General features: G+C 37.5%; 1 long non-coding RNA gene across 4 annotated transcripts in view; it reads left to right on the top strand.

Moving 5' to 3' along the window:
* The window catches only part of LOC110344406 (uncharacterized), a 556,324-nt gene that overhangs the window by 394,751 nt on the left and 137,560 nt on the right, over nt 1–24,013 (top strand). For 3 of the 4 annotated variants that reach the window (XR_015444734.1, XR_015444735.1, XR_015444736.1), the window contains exon 6: nt 15,708–15,797. This is a non-coding gene — a long non-coding RNA (uncharacterized LOC110344406). Of the gene's footprint in view, nt 1–15,707; nt 15,798–21,379; nt 21,586–24,013 lie in introns of those variants that run through there. The other variant, XR_002386983.2, reaches the window with a different exon arrangement.

Here is a 24,013-nt window from a genome sequence, read left to right on the forward strand (position 1 = left end):
TCTATTCAGCTATTGTTGTTCATGATTGCTTTAGCTATTCTGGGTCATAGATTTTACTATTTTTTCCTACTTCAGTGAAAAGTGCTAGTGACATTTTGATTAGAATTGCATTAAATCTATACAGTATTTTTGGTACTACAGGCATGTTTACAATATTGGTTTTGTGTATACAAAAACAGGGAATATCATTCCATTTTATAATGTCCTTTTCAATCTTCTTTTCAGAGAATTACAGTTTCCTTACAGAGGTTTTTTTGCTTCTTGTGTTAGGTTAATTTCTCAGCTTTTAATTTTTGTTGAAGTTATGGTGAATGAGAATTTTTTCCTGATTTCTTTTTCTGAGAGTTCATTATTGGTGTACAGGCACACTATTTCTATGTGTTTATTTTTTACCCTGCCACTTTGCTGGAGGGTTTTTAGATCATCTATGTAAAGGATCATGTCATCTGCAAATAGAGATAGTTGAATTATTCCTTTCATATTGGAGTCTCTTATTTCTTTCTCTTGGCTAATTGCTCAGGCTAAAGTTTCAAGTAATATTTTGAACAGGAGTGGTGAGAGTAGGTCCTCTTATCTTGTTTCTGATTTTAGAGTGAACAATTTCAGTTTCTTCCCATGTAACAGTGGGTTTTTCAAGAATGGCTTTTATCAGCTTCTGCACAGCAAGAGAAACCACCAGCAGTGTGAAGAGACAACCCACAACGTGGGAAAAAATTTCACCAGCGGTTCCGCAGACAAAGGTCTACTATCTAGAATCTCTAAAGAACTTAAAAAAATCAGACCTGCCAAATTTAAAGACCCAGTCCAAAAATGGGCATCTGAAATGAACAGACATTTCTCAGACAAAGAAGTAAAAATAGCAAATAAACATATGAAAAAATGTTCAACATCACTGGTCATTTGAGCAATGTAAATGAAAATAACACTGAGATTCCACCTCACTCCAGAAAGAATGGCTGCTATCATGAAATCAACCAATAAGAAATGCTGGTGGGGCTGTGGGGAAAGAGCAACCCTCCTCCACTGCTGGTGGGAGTGTAGAATAGTGCAACCACTGTGGAAATCAGTATGGAGATACCTCAGAGAACTAGGACTGGAAGTCCCATTTGACCCCACTATTCCCCTGCTGGGTATCTTCCCCAAAGAATTAAAAGAATCATACCACAGTGATATATGTACACCCAAGTTCATAGCAGCATAGTTTGTAATAGCTAAAACCTGGAAGCAGCCCAAATGCCCATCAACTGGAGACTGGATAAAGAAAATGTGTTGTTGCTTTTTTTTATAAAATGGAGTACTACTCAGCCATAAAGAATGAGAAATTAGAGACATTTATAGCTAAGTGGATGCACATTGAGGAGATACTCTTAAGTGAAATAAATAGGACACACATGTGTAAATACCAAATAGTTTCTCTGATGTGAGAAACTGAAAGTGTAAATAAGGACTAAATGTATAATAGGTAATGTGACATAGGAAGAAAAGGGGCAAAGGTGAAGGAAATGGGAGGGCTAGGGGAAAGGATAGAAGGGAATGGGATTAATATGAGAAAATGGAAAAATAGGAACAAAATCTTTGTAAATAGGGAGGAATGGAGGGGTTGAAGAGAGGGCTGGGCAAGGGTGAAAAATAAGAACCAAGAGAGGTTATGTAAAGGTGCAAATTTCCAATGATGAATGTCATTATATTGTATTACCTAAAATGTACCAATGATTAGAATGAATAATCGATTATGCAAAATAGGAAGAAAAGGTCCAAAGGGGTAGGGGTAGTAGGAGGGGCAGGGTAAAGGAAAGAAGGGAAAGGAAAAATGCTGAGAAATGGAAAAAATGGAAATAAAGTCTTTGTAAATAGGGAAGGGTGTAGGGGGTGAAGGGAGGACTAGGAATGGGGAAAAAATAAGAACCAAGATGCATTATGTAAAGGTACAATTCCCAGTGAGAAATGTAATTGTGTTGTGTACCTAGAATGTACCAATAAAAGAATTTAACAACAAAAAAAGAATAGCTTTTATCATTTTAAGGTCTGGTCCTTCTATACCTATTTTCTTCAGCATTTATATCACAAATGGATGTTGGATTTCATCAAAGGCTTTTTCTACGCATGTTGAGATAATTGTGATTTTTTTTATTCCTCTGTTCATGTGAAGTATTAAATTTATTGATATACATATGTTGAACCATTCTTGCATTCCTGGGATGAAACTGACTTGGTCGTGAGGCATTATCTTTTTTATGATTTGTTGTATTCTGTTTGCAAATATCTTGTTGAGAATTTTTGCATCTATGCTCTTTAAAGAGATTGGCCTGTATTTTTTCTTTGTTGAGTCCTTGGCTGGTTTTGGAATCAAGGCAATGCTAGCTTCACAGAATAAGTTGAGCAGTGTTCCATCACTTTAAAATTCATGGAAGAGTTTGAAGAGTAAGAGAAAAGTGCAAGACATTACAATCCTGGACTAGTTATACTACACAGCTACAAAAATAAAAGCAGCAAGATACTGGCACAGAAATGAACTGTTGACCAATAGAATACAATAAATGCCAGAGAAACCCAAGCATCTGATTTTTGACAAAGAGCCTAAAGTATATACAGAGGAAAAGATAACCTTTCTAACAAATGGTATTGGGAAAACTGGTTATCCACATGCAGAAGACTGAACCTAGATCCATTATCTCTCACTCTGTACTAAAATCAAATTAAAATAGACCAAAAACCTAGGTATAAAAATGTAAACGTCAAGTCTGTTGGAATATAAAATAGGTAAAACTCTTGAAGACATAAGCATAGGTGAGGGCTTTCTGAACAGAATCCTAATTCCAGAAGAAATGGCATCAAGAATCAACAAATGGGATTATATCAAATTTAAAAGCTTCTGCACATCAAAGGAAATAGCCAACAGAGTGAAGAGACAACCTACGGAATGAGAAAAAAGTATGACAGTTATTCTGCAGGTAAAGGAATAATATCCAAAATATATAATGAACACAGAAAAGTAGACTCCTTCCCAAAAAAAGATCCAATAAAAAAATAGGTAATTGAAATAAATAGACACTTCTCAGAAGAAGAGTACAATTGGCCAATAAGTACAAGAAAAAATGTTCAGCATCTTTGGCCATTAGAAAAATGCAAATCAACGTGAGACTCCATCTTACTCCAGTAAGAACGTATATGTTATGGTTTGCATCTAGATGTCCCTCCAAAGCCTCATATGGTGATAGGTAGGGCTTTTTTGGAGGTGGCTGGGTCTAGAGTGTGTGATGCTGGGATCAAGGGTGTGTGATTACTAAATTAGTCCACTGATTGGTTTGGCATAGTGCTGAATAGGGTTAAGGGTGTCCCACTCCAGGTGTGAGTATATTGTATCCACTTTGTTTACAATATAAAGGGACAGAAAGAATTTGTCATGTGTTGCTTGCTGCTTGGCTCCTGCTGCCTCCTGCCTACTCTATGATGCCCCTTTGCCATCCCACCTGCCTTGGTGCCAGCCAACTATGATCTGAAACCTCTGCAAATTGTGAGATGCAATAAACCTTTCCTCTTTTAACTTTAGATGTCAGGTATTTTGTCTCAGTAACAAGCAAAGTAACTAAAAGAATTTGGTTATTAATGATTCAAGAAATAACAAATGCTGGCAAAGTCGTGGGGAAAAAGAAGAACATTTCTACATTGTTGATGTAAATATAAACCAGTATAACCATTATGGAAATCAGTATGGTGATTCCTCAAAACAAAAATAGGTGGTGCATGCCTGTAATCTCAACACTAGAGAGGCTGAGACATGAAGATTGCCATGAGTTTGAGGCCAACCTGGGCTATATAGCAAGACTCTGACTTAGAAAAACAAAACTAAACAAAACAAAAATAGAGTTTCCATTTGACCCAAATGTACCTCTTCTGGGTATCTTCCCAAAAGAGGTAAAGACATCATATTACAGTGATACATGCATACCCATGGTTTATAGCGGCATAACTCATAATAGCTAAATCATGGCACTGGCCAGTATGTCCATCAACACATGAATGAATAAAATATAAAATATATCATCCAGAAAGAATAAATTTGAGACATTTGCAGGGAAATGGATGGGTCTTGAGACCATTATACTAAGTGAAATAAATCAGTCACTGAGGTTAAATACCCCATAGTTCCTAAACTAAAAGAGATAGTAGGACATAAGAAGGTAGACTCTGTGGAAATGAGAAGAGGATCTGGGGAAGGAGGGAGGGGACAAGATGAAGGAAAAGGGAATAAAAATGGTTAAAATGCAATATGTAAATGTGCCAACTTTCCAAGATGAATGTAGTTATTATGTGTCACAAATATACCAAAAAAAGAATTTTTACTCAGAGGGTTTACATCAGGGTTTAAGGACAAGCTGCTTACTGTTTACCTGGTGATTTTGCACAGGTCCCATGGCTTCTTTGAACTTCACTTTCTGTTCTGTTCAAAATAAAGAATGGGCTAGGTGCTCTCTTATTATATGAGTCATTTCTACTATTCTGTGCTTATGTCTTTTTAGTGACATGTGGCAACCTATACTGTAAGTCAAGAAGTAATTCCAACCGGGGGATCTCAGACTCAGGTGTGGGGAGGAGCATGTGCCATGATGAAAATTAGTTGGGAAATAAGTCAGGCAGTCAAAGAGTTGTTTGTTTCTAAGAGCGACATCATTGTGCCTTTAGGTAGATCCAGCCCTACCAGATTTCTAAAAGTTATCCCTAAGATTCTTTTTGGGGTGATTGTAAAGATTCAAAATGTAACTTTTCTGTGCTCGCTTCGGCAGCACATATACAAGACCTAACTTTTCAACAGTGTGACATATCTTGGAATTAGAGAATAGAGAAGACCCTACATGTTTGGAACCCAGCCCCACAGATTCCATCTTTTGGATTTCTGCCACCTAGGAAAAACATCTCTCTTGGCATGTACAGCTCGGCTTAACACAGTACTACACTACTTGCCTAGAGTAGGTGTTCAGGAATAAGTACAGTCAGAAATTCGGTCTTTCTTCCCACCCCCACCCCCACCCCCAGACTTTCTGTTTCTATGTTTGGCAGTGTTAAAAGCTGAATCTGTGTTCTAATGACATTTTATTTTTGCTGTGTGAGTCAATGGATCAGGTATCAGGCATGATGGTAGATTCTGGTCTTTGGTGTCAAGGCTCATACATGTTTAAGTACCTTCACCATGTCAACCTGAAATGTTACCAGTTCTCTGTTAAGGAGATAGCTCTTAGGAGAAAGAAAACCTGAGGAGTCAGGTTAAAGCTTCCAGAGTTGGGGGATGAAGGGAGGGGCATGGACTGAGTTATGTCAGAATATGCTGAGAAGTCAGAGGAGAGTTATGGGTTTGTCATGATGAAAATTAAGAGTGAGAACAGATGGTACCTTCGTGTGCAAGGAACAACAATGAGAAACAATGTACAAGGAACAACACGTGGAGTCTGTGGTTGTTGCAAAGTCTTTAGGGACATAATACCATATGGGTTTCTCATAACTGCCTCCTGGTATTTGTGTTTTGAATTATCTTTTTTTATTCTTCTTGGTATAGTTTCATGTATGAAAGAATTTTTCAAACAGGTTTGGGAAAAGTAAATAAAAATATCCTTTGGAGTATGGAAAAATTCAGGTTTTCTGGATTTATTTTATATTTTAAGACATACATTAAAAGCAGCGAGGCTTTGATCTGAGAGGTGAAACACAGGGGCCAGCCATTGGCACTTTCTGAATCATGTAGGAAGTAAGTAGAAGCCTGGAATCAAATAGAATAAGTAAGTGGGGTGATCCTACACAGCTCGGCAGAGCTAGCACTTTGCCTTCTTTCTAGGCCTTCTCTCCCAAAACTCTGTTGCTTTGCTTTTTAACTAAAAATAACCATCCTCTGCCCTGCTTTTGTTAATATTTCTTAATTTATAAGGACTTTTCTCATTTCATGGCATCTTCTAAAAGCTTCTCCTACTGTGTATCTAAGTGAACTATGTTTAAAGCTATCTTATCGAATGCCTGGCAATCTTACGGAAATCAGTATTTTGAATGCTTACCATAAATAAATTTTGGGTGTATTAACTCAAATTCATTTGGAAACCAAGGATTTACTATGGCTGTGTTGGTGATGTAAAGTCTAGAGGAAGAAGAATGTTTATTCTGTCACAAAACTTCTACAGATAATGTTAGTTTCCTTGGTTTTATTTGCTACTGAGAAATAAACACTGTAAAGTCAAGGTGAATGTCTTGCGTGACATATGCTGGCTTTTACTTATCCTGCTATCTTTTTGCTAAATGGACAAGTATGTCAAATACATGAAGATTTTAAACAAATAATGCATATAAATTTCTGAAAACTTAGAACATGTAGAATAATATAAAAAAGAAAAGGAATTAATCATAACTTCACAACATACAGGGCATCACTGTTAACATTCCAATATATAGTATACAATCTTTTTTCTTATGTTTTTGTTGCCCACACAGTAAAATATATTTAACATCTTCTTACAGTGTCATGGCAAGAACTTATCCAGTGGCTCTGTGGTTAGGTATGTGCTCTAGCAGTCAGAGGTAGTAGTTTATTATCTGAATTCTGTTATCCACTGAATAATACTGTTGCCTTTTTGTTTGTTTTAACAAGTTATGTAAAACACTTCAAATATACTATAGACTTTTGTGACTCCATTTTGGAATTTCTCTATGCATTTACTTAGTTACTTACTTCAGTAGAAGTGGAATGATCTGGTAGCCGTCCTGCCCTGTTAAGCAAATATTGCTGAAGCTTTATTCTAAGAAAAGCCAAGGAGGTGGCAGATTTCAGGGTGGAGGGCTATATTCTTTATTCTATAGACAAGCAAACTTTGCTCATCAGAGTTCAGAATTGAGTTGTCAAAACTAAGAGCTTTCCTTGACTTCAGTCTTTAGCACTGCCTTAGGTAATGTGCACCTGCTTCCTGAAATTCTCCCTATGTTGGCCCCTAAGGCACTATCCTGAACCTCTTTGTCCCTCTATACTCACTTTTCTTTGTCTTCTCCCTGCAGCCCTCTATTCTCCACTTCATCCGTTTTTAGCCCTCTACTTCTGCATTCTTTACGTAGGTGATGTCTTGTATTCTCCTGGCTTCAAAACTCAACTATCACTTCTCTGTAGAGGATCCAAAGCTATGTCTACAGGCAAGGCTTAACTTTGCATCTTTGTACAGGATACCTTTCTTGTGTGGGGGCCCTGTACCATGCATGGGGGCAGAATAACTAAGAGATAAATAAAGTTCATATTCTTATGGAACTTGTATTCTGGAAGGAATAGACTCCCAATAGCCAAGTGAGAAAATTAAATCATAAAATTTAAGATAGTGATCAGTGTTTGTAGCCTCACAGAGCAGAGTATTCTAAGAAAGAAAGATGGGGCAATCAAATACAATTTTGAAGGATGCTTATGAAGTTATCTGAGGAGGCAATATTTGAACTGAGGCCTACAATGAGATTATGTAAAATCCTTAGGGCCTAACATCCAGACAAATTTAAGACTAGTACAAAAGTCCTATATTAGAGGGACCTCCATATGTTAACCAAAAGATCAGTTTCAGAGTTAAGAACAAAAATACTTACATTTTTTTTTTGTGCTGGGGATCAGACTTAGGACCTTGCACTTACAAGGCAGATGGCGGAACCACTGAACTAAATGCCTGGCCCCTTAATTTTGATTATAGCAAATCCTGTGACAATAGAGAATATTCTCATATTTCAAAACATCCAAAAGGGGATCTCTCTGTTAATAATACATAAAACTTTCACCATCAGTATACATGATTTTATATGATTTTTAATGTTTATACCTGCATTCTATTTCGTGATAATACCACAATATATTTAACCAATAGTTAAATATTTAACATTGAATTATATGAAATATTTAAACATTGAATTATATGAAATAATTCTTTTTAGTTACAGGAATTCCTAGTCTCTCAAAAGAAAATTATAACCACCAGGCAAGCGTAAATAAGGAAACAGCATAGAAATACTTGCAGCAAATACCATGTGGGTGGGAAATCACCATCAAAGGAGACTCTGCCCCTCCTCTAATAGTTCAGAATTCTTTTAGGGGTATTATTCCTTTTCCATCAACCATAGTGGAAAATTATTTCTCTAAATAAACTTCTAATTTTGGAATAATTGTGAAAATTTCAAAGATAATGCACAGATTCCCCCAAATACTCTGCCCAGCTTCCCTTATAAGTAATAGTCCATAAAACTATGGTCCATTTGTCAAAATGAAGAACCCTATGTTGGTACATTACTATTATATAACTTCAAAACTTCATTAGAATTTAATGAGTGTTTTCATCTAATATCCTTTTTTAAAATTCTCAAATTTAATATCCAGGGTACCATGTTGTGTTTAGTCATCTTTGTAGTCTTATTCTTTGTTCATGGCCTTGAATATTTTGAGAAGTAAAAGTCACATATTTTGTAGAATCCTTCTCAGTTTAGGTTTACCTGATTTTTTTTTCTTTCATAGTTAGACTGAAATTATGAGCATTAGGAAAAAATAGCACAGAAGTGAAGAGAGCTCATATCATATTGGAAACAAATGGTGCCAACATGCCTAATCAAGTTAACTTTGATAACCCAGTCAAGGTTATCAGGTTCTTCACTGTAAAGAGAGCTCTCCTTTGTTTCTCAAAATCCAGTTACTAAATCCAGTCCACACTCAAGGAGGGCAGGAATAAGGAGGTGGGGGAGAAAGGTTAGGATGTGCATCTCCTAGAGGGGGAACATTCTCTGGATGAATTATTTGGAATTCTATGAGGAATATTTGCCTTTTTCCTCCCTCATTTATCCAATCACATTTATCAATATGTTTGTTTATTCTTTAATCCTTACAAATTTCTTGTGCTAGTTCAATTGCCCCAGCTTTCTAAATGGGAACTCTTCCAGTTTGGCTCCTATGTCCCTTTGTTTGTCCTTAATCCTTTTGTTCTTTGAATACTTACTTGCTGCTTCTCTGGTATCATTTTGTATTTTCTCTGCCCTAGAGGATAAGTCAGACATTTCTTCAAAGAATCCTAGTACTTTTGTTGGAAAATCTTGTCTAAAAACTAAGATCTGCCAATCAACAATCGTTTGTCAAATATCTACAGCCTGTCCAATGATAATGATATTATTCTAAATATGACTTGAGCTAATTCTTTGAACTTATCCATGACTCTTCTGATAAGTACATAGAAGTGGAAATTATGTGTCTAAAAGAATGAAACATTTTAAAAATGTTAATATACTGCTAACTTGTCTTCTAGAAGGTGGGTAACCATTTCTATGGCTATCAGTGGTATTATCAGCAATTCATAGCTTTGAGCTTTGCTGTACCCCTGAACTACATCCCCAGCCACATAGTTTTGAGCTTTGATGGCCAATAAACTTCATTTCTCTGCCAAATATAAATTTATGTATCATAAATCACCTCCACTTCCAACACACTGTCCTAACTACACTTATCTCTTACTAGGACCACTACTGAAATTGTAACTAATCTCCCCTTTTTCAACACCCATTACCTTCACTTTTAGAGAAAAGTCAGAATAATGTTTGGAAAATGCATACAAATAAATTATATCATGCTATGCCCTGGCTTTGAAATCCCCCAGAGTGCTCAATGTACTTAAAATGCAGTGTAAAATCTTTACTATTAGTATAAGGCCATGACTAGTTTGGGTTCTTTCTGTATCTCTATACTCACCTTGTACCTCTGACCCCTTACTTAATACAACAGGAAAGCACTGGTCATCATCTGGTTTGTTCAATAAGCCAATCTGCATCTTGATTCAGGACTTTTATATGAATTCTCTTACTGCTAGGAATATATCCCCATTCTCCAAATAATTCACTTGATTTATGTGTCAATTCCTTGATCCATCATATAGGTTAATTCCATCTGAAAATTTATATTTTCCCAAATATTGTTTTAAAAGCAATTCTCACAGGTTCTAATTAAAATTACATAATGGTTTCTGTAACATCCATCTCTCCAACAGATTTTTAAATTCATAGTAAAAGCAATAGTGTTCAGTTTGATCAACCTTTCATATAGTTTCTGGTACTTAGTAGGAATGCTGTAATTATTTGGTGAATGAATTTTTAAGTGATGCCTTGAATCACTCAATAAAACAATTACAGGAGAAAAATCTACATTAAATAAAATGCCATAAAACTAATTTTTTATGTTTAAAAGATTTTGAATTTATATATTTGGGAAGGGAAATAGATTGGCCCATTCCTCAATTAGAATATGATTTTCAGAGAAATAAAGGACAGGACATATTTAACACCTTTAGTTTACATTAGCAGTTTAGCCCTCAGAAATATATTTGGTAGTCTATGAGCGTATATATTCTCCTACAGGTTTTCTGTGACAGATTGTGTCTTCTGAGGATAGCTAAAACAATATTTCCCATTCTACATTGTCTTCATACAATGTGATTTTTGGTGCCCTTCTACTTGAGGGATGAAGTGTGATCCTTTCCTTTGAATCTGGGACGATTAGTGACTTCAGCAGATTTGATGATATGTGGCTCCCAAGTTAGGTCAGAAAAAGTGATATAGCTTCCACTTGCTTCCTTTGAAATCCTTGTTTTTGGATGTCATATAAAAGGAGGAAGCTCTCCATGCCAGATGTCCTAGTTCCTTTTCTCATTTACTGAGACAAATTACCAGACACCCAAAGTTAAAGGAGAAAAGGTTTATTTGGCTGACTGTAGAGATTTTAGTCCATAATATGCTTGCTTCAAGGCAGGGTGGCATATGGCAGAGGGGCATCACAGAGGAGGAACAGTTCATGGTAGGCAGAAGGCAGAAAAAGCAGCAAGTGATAAGCAGTGACAACAGTAGCCCTCTTTCTGTCCCTTATGTTCTATCTAGGCTACATGCCCTTAGGGTGGGTAGCAATCATACTCAGGGTGGGGCACCCTTAATCCTAGCATCACATCCTTAATCCCAGCATCACACACTCTAGATCCTGCCACCTCCAAAAAGGCCCACTTATGGCTGCATGAGGCTTTGGGGGACATCTGGATATGGGCCCTTACACCAGGCTACATAGGGAGGAGAGAGGTGGGTGTTCTGGCTCACAGTCTCCATGAGTTCCCAGCCAGCATTCAGCTTCAACCACCAGATGAGTAAGTGAGTGGCAATACCTCTGGGTGATTGCTGCCCATGGCTGTTGAGGCCTCTCCACTTCTTGAGTCTTGCCAGGTAAAGCCCCGGATTTTGTGCAACAGGAGCAAGCCGCTCTACTGCATTTTCTTTATGTCCTAGATCCACAGAATCTAGGAGTAGGACAAAATCATTGTTTTAGTTAGGCTACCAACTTTTGGTGTAATTTGTTTGGAGCAATACAAACTGAAAAAAAATGTCCACAATGTGTTTTCAATTTTTCTTATCTTTCCCAGACTGAGAATAAAAACTCATTTTAATCTGTATTCCTTTGATTAGTAATAAGTTTGAATGCCTTTTTATGAGTATTAAGCAGTTATATCTTTTTACCTTGCTATCATTTTCCTGTTTTTTCCACATAGATTCTTTTCCTTTTGTAAGAAATTTTTATGCACCAAAAATTATGAACATTTCACCCCTGAGTTCCAAGTATTTTATCATGATCTATGTTGTTTCTAGTGTTATTTACTTGTACTCATTCTTTAAATTCAGAGCTTCAGTGCTTTTCTAGTTGATATTTCTAGGGCACTCATGTCTCTGTAATTCCAAGACAATTCAATTTATTCTATTTCTGTGTTTGAGAAGAGAGTGTTCCCTCACCTAAGAAAATGGTCCTCTATAACTTCTAACTTTGCTTATCATTTTATCACACTTTAATTAATGGAATAGAATAGAGGATGCAGAAACAACACCAAGAACATTCAACTTTTTGATCTTTGATAAAGGGACCAAAATCACACATTGGAATAAAAGCTTGCCTCGCTAATCAATGGTGCCTGGAAAACTGCCTATCCACATGCAGGAGATTGAATCTAGACCCATATCTTTCATCATTTACTAAACAAAAATCAAACTGGATGAAAGATGTGAATGTTAAAACAGAAACAATCTGCTGGAAGATAAAATAGGTAAAACTCTTGAAGACAAAGGTATAGGCAAGGACTTTCTAAACAGAACTCCAGTTGTACAAGAAATAGCACTGAGAATCAACAAACGGCATCATATCGAATTAAAAAGTTTCTGCACAGCATAAGAAACAACAAACAGTGTGAAGATACAGCCTAGAAATAGGGCAACATTCTTGGCCAGCTATTCCTCAGAAGACTAATATATAGAATATATAAAGATAAAAATGTATTTTCAAAAGTCATATTTTCATAAACTTTACATTTTTAAAATACAAAACCTCTTTAAAAAAGTGATTTAGTTTATTCTTAAGTGTTACAGTATAATATAAAGAATATAATTACCAGCAACTGTAAGCTACAGACTAATAAGTGTGATCATGGATCTTATAGATCAGAGTAAAAAGAATTTTTAAAAATTGAACAAGTATGAGGAAACTAAAAGTTAATTATGAAAATTTATTCTAGGAAAAATCCAAGTGAGGCATGAATTTCTACTGCTTTTGAACGATGAGATGGGGAAAATCTAGGTACAAGGAAGGTGGGAATTTAGAGAACAAAAGACCAAATATGGGCTATCACTGTATATGTTACATTGCAAAATGCTTCATTTTTTCTATTTTTATTTGTACATTACATGATGATTACATTCCTAGTGAGGAATTGGTACATGTACATAATATAGCTAATTCATTTTTAATCTTCTTCCTCTCCCCTCCTTCCCCTTCCTTCTATCTCTTGATCCACATCCCATTTGAAAAAGATCTACCTCCCTATTTCCTACTACCTAGCATTTATTTTGTTCTTTATTTATATATTGGGTTTCTCATATAAAAGAAACCACGTGGTGTTTAAGCTTGTGTGTCTGATTTATTCCTATATATGGTAATAGCTGACATTTCAAAAAAGCCATTGGATAAGTGAAAAAAAAATGTTGATAAATATGAAAAGCTGCTTGCTTTTGACATTCAGCTATCCTGTAGGTCTAAATTGTCAGAGGTAGAGATGTATGAGTCATGATTGTTTATCTAGTGAAGGATTATAACTCAAAGAATAATTTAGGGTAGTGTTGTAGCTACTTTCATCATCCCTGGCACACGATACTCAACACCCACAAATTAGAAGAGGGAAGGTTTTTTATGGATCACAGTTTGTAGAGGTTTGAGTCCATAGTTGGCTGGCTTTAAGGCAGGGTGGCATAGCAGAGGAGGCTCATTTATGGCATGGCTGGGGAGCAGACAGCAAGATCAAGGGAGAAGGGAAGGAGATAGACTCTCCCAGGCCACGCCCCCAGCGACCCACCTCCTCCAATCAGACTTCACCTCCTAATATCACACTTACCTATAAATTATCAGTGAACAATCAACTGGTAAGTATCATACCCTCATGATCCAATCACCTCACAAAAGCCCCACCTATGGGTACATGAGGCTTTAGGAGAACATCTATATATAAACCATAATAGGTAGATAGACATACATAGTTCAATTTTTATTTCAAAATGTAGAAGCATAGTTTGCATTAAACATTGATAGTTGAAGATTACATTGAGTTTTTACTTTAAATCATGTGCAAGTGAATCTTTTTAAGAATATTTTTAAGTCTTAGTTGATTTACTTTCAGTTTTACCAAGAAGCAATTATAATTTTAAAAATATGATGTATTTTCTGCCTTTAAATAAGATGACAGGAATCCTAGATAGTGAGCCAGTCAGGCTGCCACAGTTAAGGTCCCACCCATTTACTTACTGTCATTTTATTCTAACTGCAAGCTAGATTCTTAGAAGAGCTGGCTATGTAAACAAACCCATAAAGTGACAGTATCACACTGAGAAAACCAGCAGCAACTGCAATAATTGATCCTCGGAGAGGAGGAATCCATCCATAGTGAAGCATGATCAATCAGCACATCATACTGGCTTCCATCACTAGGAATGTGATCAACAGTAAACTTTTTTTTTTTTTGTAATTTTATAATCCCTTTACACATAATACAACACTTGTTGATTTAAGGACATTTTTGAGACACTCAAATAGAATAATTTAAGCACTTTAAACATAAAGTATTTTCAGAAATAATGGCCAGAGAATTCTCAGTGCTTTTGACTTAATAAAGACACTACATCTATTGGGCATAGTTCATTTTGAAGAAAAAATGTTTTCTCAACACTATTACTGGGTACTTCTGGGAGCAAAGTAATATTTCAGTGCATGCTGCTTTGCATTTCTGTGATGCTTAATGATGTGAGAGCATCTTTTCCATGCTTATTGGTCATTTGTATATTTTCTTTGCAGAACTATCTATTGAGATCGTTGTCCAATTTTAAAAAAAACAAACATAGGTTTCTTTATTATTGAGTAGTGAGGGCTATTTATGTATTCTACATTTAAGTCTCTTACAAAATAGATGATTTGTATGTATTTTCTCATATTCTGGGGGTTATTTCATTTTCTTAAGAGTGTGCTTTGAAGCAAAGACATTTTTAAATAATTTTGACGAAGCCCCCTTAGCATCTTTTTGTTGCTGCTTGTGCTCAGGATCCTTCAGCCTCAGCCTCCTGGAGTGCTGGGATTACAGGCATGTACCTCCATGCTTGGCTTCTTCAACTCTTGTCTTCCCTGATTTTCATTAAAGAGTATGTCAACAGCAGTAGTTTACTTCATCACATCAGGCTGCCAAGGTGAAGAGGTGACCAGAAATTGAATTCCTGTTAGAGAAAGCTCTGGCTTGGAATGAAATATTTTGATATCTTGCTTGGCAAAAAGTATAACCACAAAGGTGTGCATAGAGTAAACATTTGTTTTGTTCTAAAAGAAGGAAAGAGAAAGAAGTGGAGAGGGAAGAGTGGGGTTGGAGAGAAGCTAGCAGAAGACTGTGTGCTCCATGACATTACCCAAATCTTCAAGTTAAAGTTGATCGATCTCTCAAAGTGCTTGGTGAATGAATTTTGCGTGGTATGTAAATAAACCACTGAAGAAGTCAAAAGTCGTGTGGGGGCCATTGTTGGAGGAGGAGGAAGGATCAGCTAGTCCCCATGAGCCAGTCCCCATGAAGAGGAATCCAAATTATTTAGGTATTAGCAGAAGTCTAAGCAAAATATTACCTTTCCTCGAGCTGCATGAAAGCAGCAATTCTACCCAGATTTAGGAAAGTTGGGCTAGGAGGATTCTCATTTAACTTCTGGGTGGCAGTTGTATTTCACCATGGTCTTCCTGGAAGTCCAAAGAGAAGAATGACTATTATATTGAAAATTTCAGGTAATTGTCCAAGGACATGTATGGGAGCAAGCAGGACTTCTAAAACTCCTCATTCAAAATTCAGCTCGCCTCTATCATGAACATTTTCACATATTAAGGTCAACTTAGAAAAAAATACTTGGCCTGAACCTTCAGGCTAACTTTGCTCCTGAGGGATTTTGTGTCCTTGGGTAATGTTATCTCTGTGCTTTACAAGAAACCTGTGAAGAGGGCCCTCTCCTCTTCCTGTGTTGCCTCCAATGGTGTGACCTCGAACCTCTGCCTCCCCAGGGCGGGGATACTTCGCAAGTCAGAGGAAAACTATCTGATCAGATATCCCCTTTTCTGCCCCTCTCTCCTGCTGCAGGGAAAGTGATCAACCTATACCAGGTACCAGCTACAGCTAACTGCACCTGCAAGAAGCTCAGAAAAGGCTTCTTCGAGAATGACTCAAAAGGTAGGAAAGCTGATATACAATGCTTTTGGATTCTCTCTGTTATTCCCAGCTGCTTTCAAATGATAAATTTTAAGGCTAGAAAGTAAAAGAAGAAAAAGATCTGAGACTCTTAGGTTCTGAGATCTGTATCTTGCATTTCTGCCTGTGGCTCAGGAATCCTGCTGGTTGACTTCTAATTTGCACAAGAGATTTCTTTTTAGAATTTAAAAATGTCTATGGCATTTCCCAGTTCTTTTGTACTTATGTAAAATATGTTAATTTACCTTGTGGCAAGTAGATGGCTTTAAATTTAAATTCTATGGGAGAGAAGAACTAGAAGAACTACTATTACAAGGATAGCAGTTTTTACAAATACAGTACATAAACTCACATAGTTTTAACCAAATTTCTGTAATATTGTAAGTGAATCATTATCAGTCTTCAAAAAGTTTATAAAAAATATTCCCAGTGAAGTTTTTTTTTAATCATCATGGGATTTGTCCTATAAATCAGAAATCAGGATAATAAATTGCCAGAATGTATAAACAACTTGGTAAGTGTTCACTTTGAAATTTTTTTTAATGAAGACATAGAAGATATTGTTCCTGTGTTCAGTTTTCATTTTAGTTGCAGGGAGGAAACAAAGTGTAATCCAGGATAACAGTCTCTGACCTGAAAGGGATCCTATTACAGAATCATCAGTGCAGGCTAGGATTATCATGGAAAGAGGGATTTGAATGATATAAAAGATTTGGAAAGGTTTTTTGTGAAAAATAATCTTTAAGATGTCTCAGTTGAGGTAGTAATATTGGAGCATTTGTAGAATAACGGGTGCCAACCACTGTTGAGTGGAATGTCTGTCTGTTTCTAGCAGCAGAGGGTGATGGTTTGGATGGTAAGGAAGCACTAGGTCCATAAGCACTTCCATATACATGAAGAATCCTATTGAAGTTATTTAATAATTCTGAGGATAGATTATTCCCATATCAGATACCACCATCTCTGCTGCTACTTAAAGACATTATGTGTTGGTGGAGCCAGCAATTCACAGGGCTTATTTAGTAAAACTCCCATAAATACTTTCAAATTTGCTCTACCCAAGCCAGAATGTTTCCTTTTTCCCTCATGGAACTACTGGATATAAAAGAGTAGGGTTTAATTTGCTGACAAACAACCAGGCATACAGAAAGGTTAGTGGGCCAAATCCAGGATTCTTGGTGAACATGCGGTTTGGACCTGAGATTAGAGGACTTTCTCTTTTTAAAAATAAAAAGTTCAGAATTAAAAATATCAGAGCTCATTACTTAGGTTAACTATCTCATTGACTTGTTTATAGTACAAAGATACAGAAGATTTCTTAAAAATTGTGTTGCCCCTGATTCCTGACGAGGAACCACAGAATTATTCTCTTCAGTGTTTATTTTCCCAATGTTTATTTTCCCAATGTTGCCATCTTCATAGCTACAGTCTCTGTGGTGTTGAATCTCCATGGAGAAGTTTCGTTGAGAGTCAAGACTTCTGGGGGTTGCCCTAATTAGAATCTTTAAATCAATTTTCTTCATTTTACACCAAGGGAGAAAATATGAGTTTGGGTTTAGTTTAACAATGTTGAAGTTTTAACTGGACACACAGAGCCATTTCAGTGCTTGAAGGTTATTTTTTAGTCAGCTTCCCTTCTGAGCTCCTACTGTTTGAACCAAAGGCTAGACAGGCTGACAACGTTCTCCAGGAGACTCCTCTCCATCATGAGTCAGAGACCAAGTTCTTCTTTAGTCTGAGATTACAGTCTCTGTCTTAGTCCCATGAGTCTCTAACTAGGCTGCAGTTTGTTCTGGCAATGAATATTGTCCCAAGCCAGATACACTTTTGCTTTTTAAATTGATGTTCCTCGAGAGAGAAATGCTTTCCTCTTAAGCAGAATCTATTTTAGGTCTTATGAGAGGAGACCTATGTTTGTTTCACTGAGACAACTAATTTTTTAAAACCTTATTTGGTTGTTCTTTACTAATGAGCTCCTTAGCCATAGTTTTCAGTCTTTTAGATGGCACTGAATTTTTGTCAAAGGGAAGATTCATATCACCAGTTTAATGGGATTCATCTGGCTCTGGAATCATTCAAGAGTAATTCACTCAATTAGTGCCTGGCAGTTAAATTGCTTATTTGTTGGAGTCTGAGAAAGAAAATTTAAACTCACTAGCAATTTGACTTCTAAAGAAGACAAAGAAATTATATACATTTAGCTTTGATGGTATTATTATTGCTATATTATGAATCTCCTTAGTATTAGTAGCTGAAGAACCATGTGGAATACTAAATAATAGCATTGTATGCCATTTCTTTGGATATAAATATGCTACTATAAACATAGATAACAAATATTGCATTCAGTTCTAATGATAAATGTACTAAAATTAAATGACTGTTGATTAGAATACTCCTACATAATTCTTATTTAATTAGGTCAGTGGGCAGCCTTTAGAATCTATCAGAGTGCATTTGCTTAGAAAGAACTATCACTGTGTGTGTGTGTGTGTGTGTGTGTATAGTTGTAATAATATTACAAATAAACTTTGGCTGCCAATATTCATCATTACATTTTTGTTTTGTCCAACCATCCTTAGAATTTTCCTTTCACTGAAGCAAAGGATTATGAAGAAGGTTCTGAGTTGATTTCAGGAGCTGTAGATTACACGGTCTCTGCCTCTATTGAGGTGTGACTTTGTGAGGGCTATTTTTCTTCTCTAAATCCTACTTTCATCACCTATAAATTGTAGTGATTCAGTTCATGAACTGGAGCTATTCCAGTAAAAACATGATCTCATGGTCAAGAACATAGTGTCAGTAGAGGGTGAGAGAGAGACCAGTCTTTGAGCAAGATAACTTCAGATGGGTAACGATATCATCAGGTAGGAATGAGTGCTTGAAGAGCATGAAGAGGTGCTCTGCATCAGACAGTGACCAAGGAGGACTGTCATACTTTGTGAAAGGTTAAGTTTTGGTGACGAGTGATACTGGAGCTGCTATTCAAATGACAAGGGAAGCAAGGCTTTGCAGAGCTGGGGAGAGGAACAGCAAGTGAGAAAACTCTTCCTTCAGCAGACCAAATGTGGCTTGTTTGGGAACAGTGAAGGGCTCAGTGCTCATGGTGCAGTGAGGAAAGGGCAGAAGTAGAAGACTTGGAAGTCAGAGAGGCATTGTGGCTGAGCTTGTAGGAACTTGATGGCCACATTAAAAAGTTCAAGTTTTATTCTAAATACATGGGAAGGCAATGGAGCATTTTGAGTAGATAAATACTGGCTGATTGTATTGTATAAAGAATTTCCTGCCTAGTCTATGAGATAATGGACTACAGAAGGGCAAGATTGGGAGCAGGGTGGCTGCGAGACTTGTACCCTAAAACCAATAACAAGCAGCAAAGGTGAACTCTCATCAGTATTCCTTTATTTTCAAGGATGCAGATGTATCTCTCAAGAAAAGTGCTGAAATCTACATGCACAGCAATGCAAATTCTGAGGAGATTCTTAGATATCCTAAAGTATACCCATGGATTATCATCAGCAAGGAGTGGACACACTATAAATTTCTTAAACTATGTTTAAATGTTTTCTAAAAGTGATTTACATTTTCTTTGCATATCTAGATTACCATGAAAACCAAAGAAAAATGAAATGTAGGAAAAGCAAATTTGTTAAAAGTTCTTTCTGGTCTACAACTTGAGGTATAACTTGATTCTTCTATTAATACATACACCACTCCTTATTTTTGTATATGTGAAAGTATAATGTCATTTTTTAGGTCTTAAAGCATTTGAACAACAATTCCATGATTATTGATGTCCAAATGTTTTAAAATCTAGATTGATAACTGCCCATTTTTGAAATAGAAAATATTAAAAAGATAAAGAATACTTCAGTGGTTTTGATGAAATAAAAGTCCTTTCATTATAGTCCTCTTCCTTTAAGTGCACTAAATAATAAAAGACTAACAAATAGAACTGATCACTCCAAAGGATTAATTTAACAAAATATAGAAAAGAAAATCCACATTGAGTGAAGAGAGAAAGAAAACATTCCTACAAAGCTAGATTACAAAAGCGATATGCTAAACAAAGTGAAATGTGGACTGGGAAATGTTTTAGACCAGTAACACCCTAGCTCCTCTAAAACCACAGCCAGGTGATCAGCACACTCTGTAGGGACTGAATTAAAGGCAGTAAGAAATAGGAAAAGTAGAAGATACAGCCACCCCATCGCAAGAAGACAGCTGTAGCTCAGACGCAGCCAATTTTTACGGTGCAAAAAAGTGCCATTAAGGATTGACAGATCCTCTGACTTTGTTAGAAAAGAAGCTTGAAATTTAGATTTTCATATGAAGTGTTCCTGTCTTTCAGAAACTGTGTGGGCCAAACAAAATTATATCTGCCAGCTGGGCTCCATCTGTGATCTGCCAGTCTATGATCCCAGCTCAAAAAGTGTCATAGTTCTTAAAGGCCCATCTAATGATTCTTTGATTGAATTGTTGAGATCTAGAATGGGAAGAGAAATGTCCCTAGAGGTGTATCTACTTCCATATTATAACAAGGTAGGGAGGTGGAATCATTTATGGCGAGTCTTCACACAGGATTGTGAGATGGGGAAGGTGAGAGGGCTCATTAGCATAGGTGGACAGACTTTCTGGGGCTGAATGGGCTCAGTAGTTTTCTCCCTGTACTTCACAATCTGAGCCCTGCAGTCTGTGGCAGGTACAGAGGATAAGGCATGAAGTACAGGCGGTTTAGCTGAGTGTTGGAGACAAACCCAAACTGAAACTGGAACTACTCCAGCTCATTCTCCTCCTCCTCCTGATTCTGGAATAAAGCTGGCCTGGGTGGGACTGCTGTAGAGATGATTAATAACCAGAAGGGAAGCATCATAGCATTTCTGTACAGACATAGCAAACCTGAGTGAACCACACAAACGTCTGCTTGCCATAAATAAAGGAATAGAAGCAGAAGACTAACATACCTTAGACCAGGAGGCCTCTTGCAAGTAAAAAAGAATTCAAACAGATTCTTCTTCATTGTCTCAAAGAAATTAAAGGTGACAAATACTCTTCAAAACAAATCTCGAAGAAGAAATAGAAAATATTTAAGAAAAATATGTTAACAGGAAAGATATGGGGCTATATATTTTCTTCAAAAATCACTAAATCAAACCCTTATTTCCCTGACTGCAGTGTTTTTCCTTGTAGCTAACTTGCCCATTCTTTTCACAGAGACCACACTCTTCAGACAAATTTCAGTCCATCGACACATCCATTTTTTCCCACCTATAGCATTTTTCATTCCTTCCTCCTCAGGTGACGTAGATTTTACAGGGTATTGTTTCAACAATGCTATTAAATTCGCTTTCCTAAGAAAAAAATTATTTTCTGTCTTTTGTATTCAACTTCTGCTGTTCAACAGGAGATCTTTGTTTTTAAAAATATACTCAGTTTTCTTTTATTAAAACTACAGTGGCTACAGTCAAAAATGCCAGTGTCCACTCATGCCTCCAGTCTCCAGGTCTTCCATTTCCTGCTCTTCTGTTTCCTGTTTCTCACATTCTTTACTTGATTCTTTCCAGATTATTCCTGAAAGGTCACCGAAGAAGGGGGGCACACAAGGACGTTCAAGCAAGCTTTATTGGGGCGGCAGTCGCAGCCTGCCAGGCTGACTCACAGAATGGAGACCAGCAACTGTACGGGCTGAGCTGGAGGCTTATATAGGGATCTTGCAGGTGGGAGAGCACTAGGCCACTGGTGGGGGTGGGTGAGGGGCTGGGGTGTGTAACAAGAGGTTTCGGTCGGGGCGGGGGGGATGGAGTAACTGCTCTTGGGAAGCCCCTGTCTCACTGGAACATCTGACTAAGAAACCGGTGGGGCAGAAAGACCTTAACTAGGCAGAAAGTCACTAACAAAGGGAGGTCGTGCCTTAGCTGTGCGGAGGTTCCCTGTTCCTTGTGGCCAGAGTGGGGTAAAGGGAAAGGAGAGGAGGGGGCTTGCTCTGTGGGGGCTCTGAAATACCTAACAATTCCCACCTGCCCACCAGACTGCTTTTACAAAAGACCCAATGACCTTTTATGTCAGTCCACCGAGGTGACATTTCTCAGTCCGCTTTTCCTCTCAGTTGTCTATTCAACACTGCAGGCCACTGCACCCACGTGGAACATTCTCTTCTCCTAGCTTCTTAAACGCAACCTACCTTTTGTCTTCCCACCACTCCTGCTTCTGCTCCTTTGTTTCTCTTGTGGCTCATCCTTTTCAAGCAGCCAGTGAATGTAGAAGCCCTGCAGGTCCATCGTCATTCCCTAGCTGAGGGCAGCAGCAATCACTGCTCCTTCGGTCGTGGTTCCTACGCACACTGATGCCCTCAGGTCCCACACTGCCAGCCTCGCCTCCTCTCCACTGCCGCGGCCTCCTGGACTAGCCTGCTTTGTTCCCCTGCAGGCCCTTTTATACATTTCCTTCTGGCTGGGGCCATGCTCTGCAGGCAACCTGTGATAAAAAACCAGTTGTTTGTTAAATTTCTAATCCATCAAAGACTGATACTTTTATAAGTACAATAAAAATGAAATAGTGGAAAATGAGTAAAGGAGACATAAAATACAAGCCCCACCTCTTATGAGATTCAAAATATATAAAATTACTCTGTCCAGTTGCTCTAAAAACTTCTAAATACTTACTGTTCGTTACTCTCCTGGTGTTGTTGAGGAATGGGAACAGAGTCCCAAGTAGGTCTGGTGACCCCAGTTTGAATAGAACTCCTGTCCCTTTTGCCTTTTACACCACATTTTAACTGCAAAATCTAATTTAGAAAAACTTTCTGACTACCCTAAGTCAGTCAGATCTACTATTAATCTTCAGGGCCATATGCCTGTCCACTGGGGCTTGTGTGTGTTTCCTTGTGGTGCTGGGCATGGAAATTAGAAGCTTGCACATGCAACTCAAGCATACCACCACTGAGCTATATCCTAAACCCTCTGCTACCTTTAATAATGCTTACATTAATAATGTTTGCAACCTCCATGTAAGGCCTGTGGAGTCAAGAACCAGGTTTGTTATTTTTGTGCTCACTGTTATATGTTAGCACCTTGTAGATAGCTACAACATAATGTAAATTCAGAATCACTTCTTCATTTTGTAAAGAGGACAGGCACATGAAAGAATTAGAATCCAGGGACAATTGATAACTCTGCCCCCAAATTATGGCCAAATTGACATTTGAAATGTGGTTTCAGGTGGAGATGGTGGGAAAGAATATTTTAAGTGAAGATATCGAGGCATGATAAAGCACAGATGCACAAAAGTGCAGAAGTGATTTAGGACACGGTATTTGGAGTGCCTAGTGAATGAAGTATGCTAGGAGGGCAAAGAGGGTTGTGATACTGGAGTGTGGGAATAAAGATGAAAAGAAAGACTGTGCAAATTGTCAAAGTCCTCAGCTGCCAAACTAAGGAGATTATGTTTTGACCACTTCTAGGTAGAAAGTCATTCTTTCCAGTCTACTCAGAGCAGCACATTACATAAATGTTAGCAATAGAATTAAATGATGAAGGCTGGGGATGCAGCTCAGTGATAGAGCACTTGCCTAGTTGCATGAGGCCCTGGATTGATAACTAGCACCACAAAAGAAGACAAAAAACATGTTTTGACCTGATTTTTTTATTAAGAAAACTGGTGGCAATGTGGAAGTGAGATTTAAAGGATAAGTGCAGGAGGTTCTTGGAATATTCTGCTTCATAACTCTGAATGGCCAAGAGTTGGACTGGGGAAGCCTGATGGGGAGGCATTTAGCAGGTAGCAATTCCAGGGTGAGGCTCCCATGACTTGGAGGTCTGAGCATGAAAAGGAGCCATGATGAAGTCATGTTTCCTGGCATGGCAGCATTGTGACCTTCTGCTTTATTGCTCCAAGTATCTGACCACAGCAGTTTCTACCTAACCAGAATATAGGAGTGAGTTTGTTTTTAAGAAAACCCTTCTTAAATGGTAGTTCTAACACAAGTAACGTTACCTTGTCTGACTGGAAATGGTAACAATGATACTTATGCTTCATCCTCAGAGTGGGACACACATCTTTATCAAAGATCATTTTCTCTGGATAACAATAGGCAATGGTAGTCTTTTATGCTTGGATGATAATCACGTATTTTTACACTGACCTGAGGTTCCATGGCCTCTAAAGTTTCAGCATCGTAGTTGTGATATGGAACTTCTCAG

Source organism: Heterocephalus glaber, unplaced genomic scaffold, assembly GCF_053883595.1.
Source record: "Heterocephalus glaber isolate CG9 unplaced genomic scaffold, H.glaber_assembly_v1.0 deba00001606, whole genome shotgun sequence".
NCBI lineage: Eukaryota > Metazoa > Chordata > Mammalia > Rodentia > Bathyergidae > Heterocephalus > Heterocephalus glaber.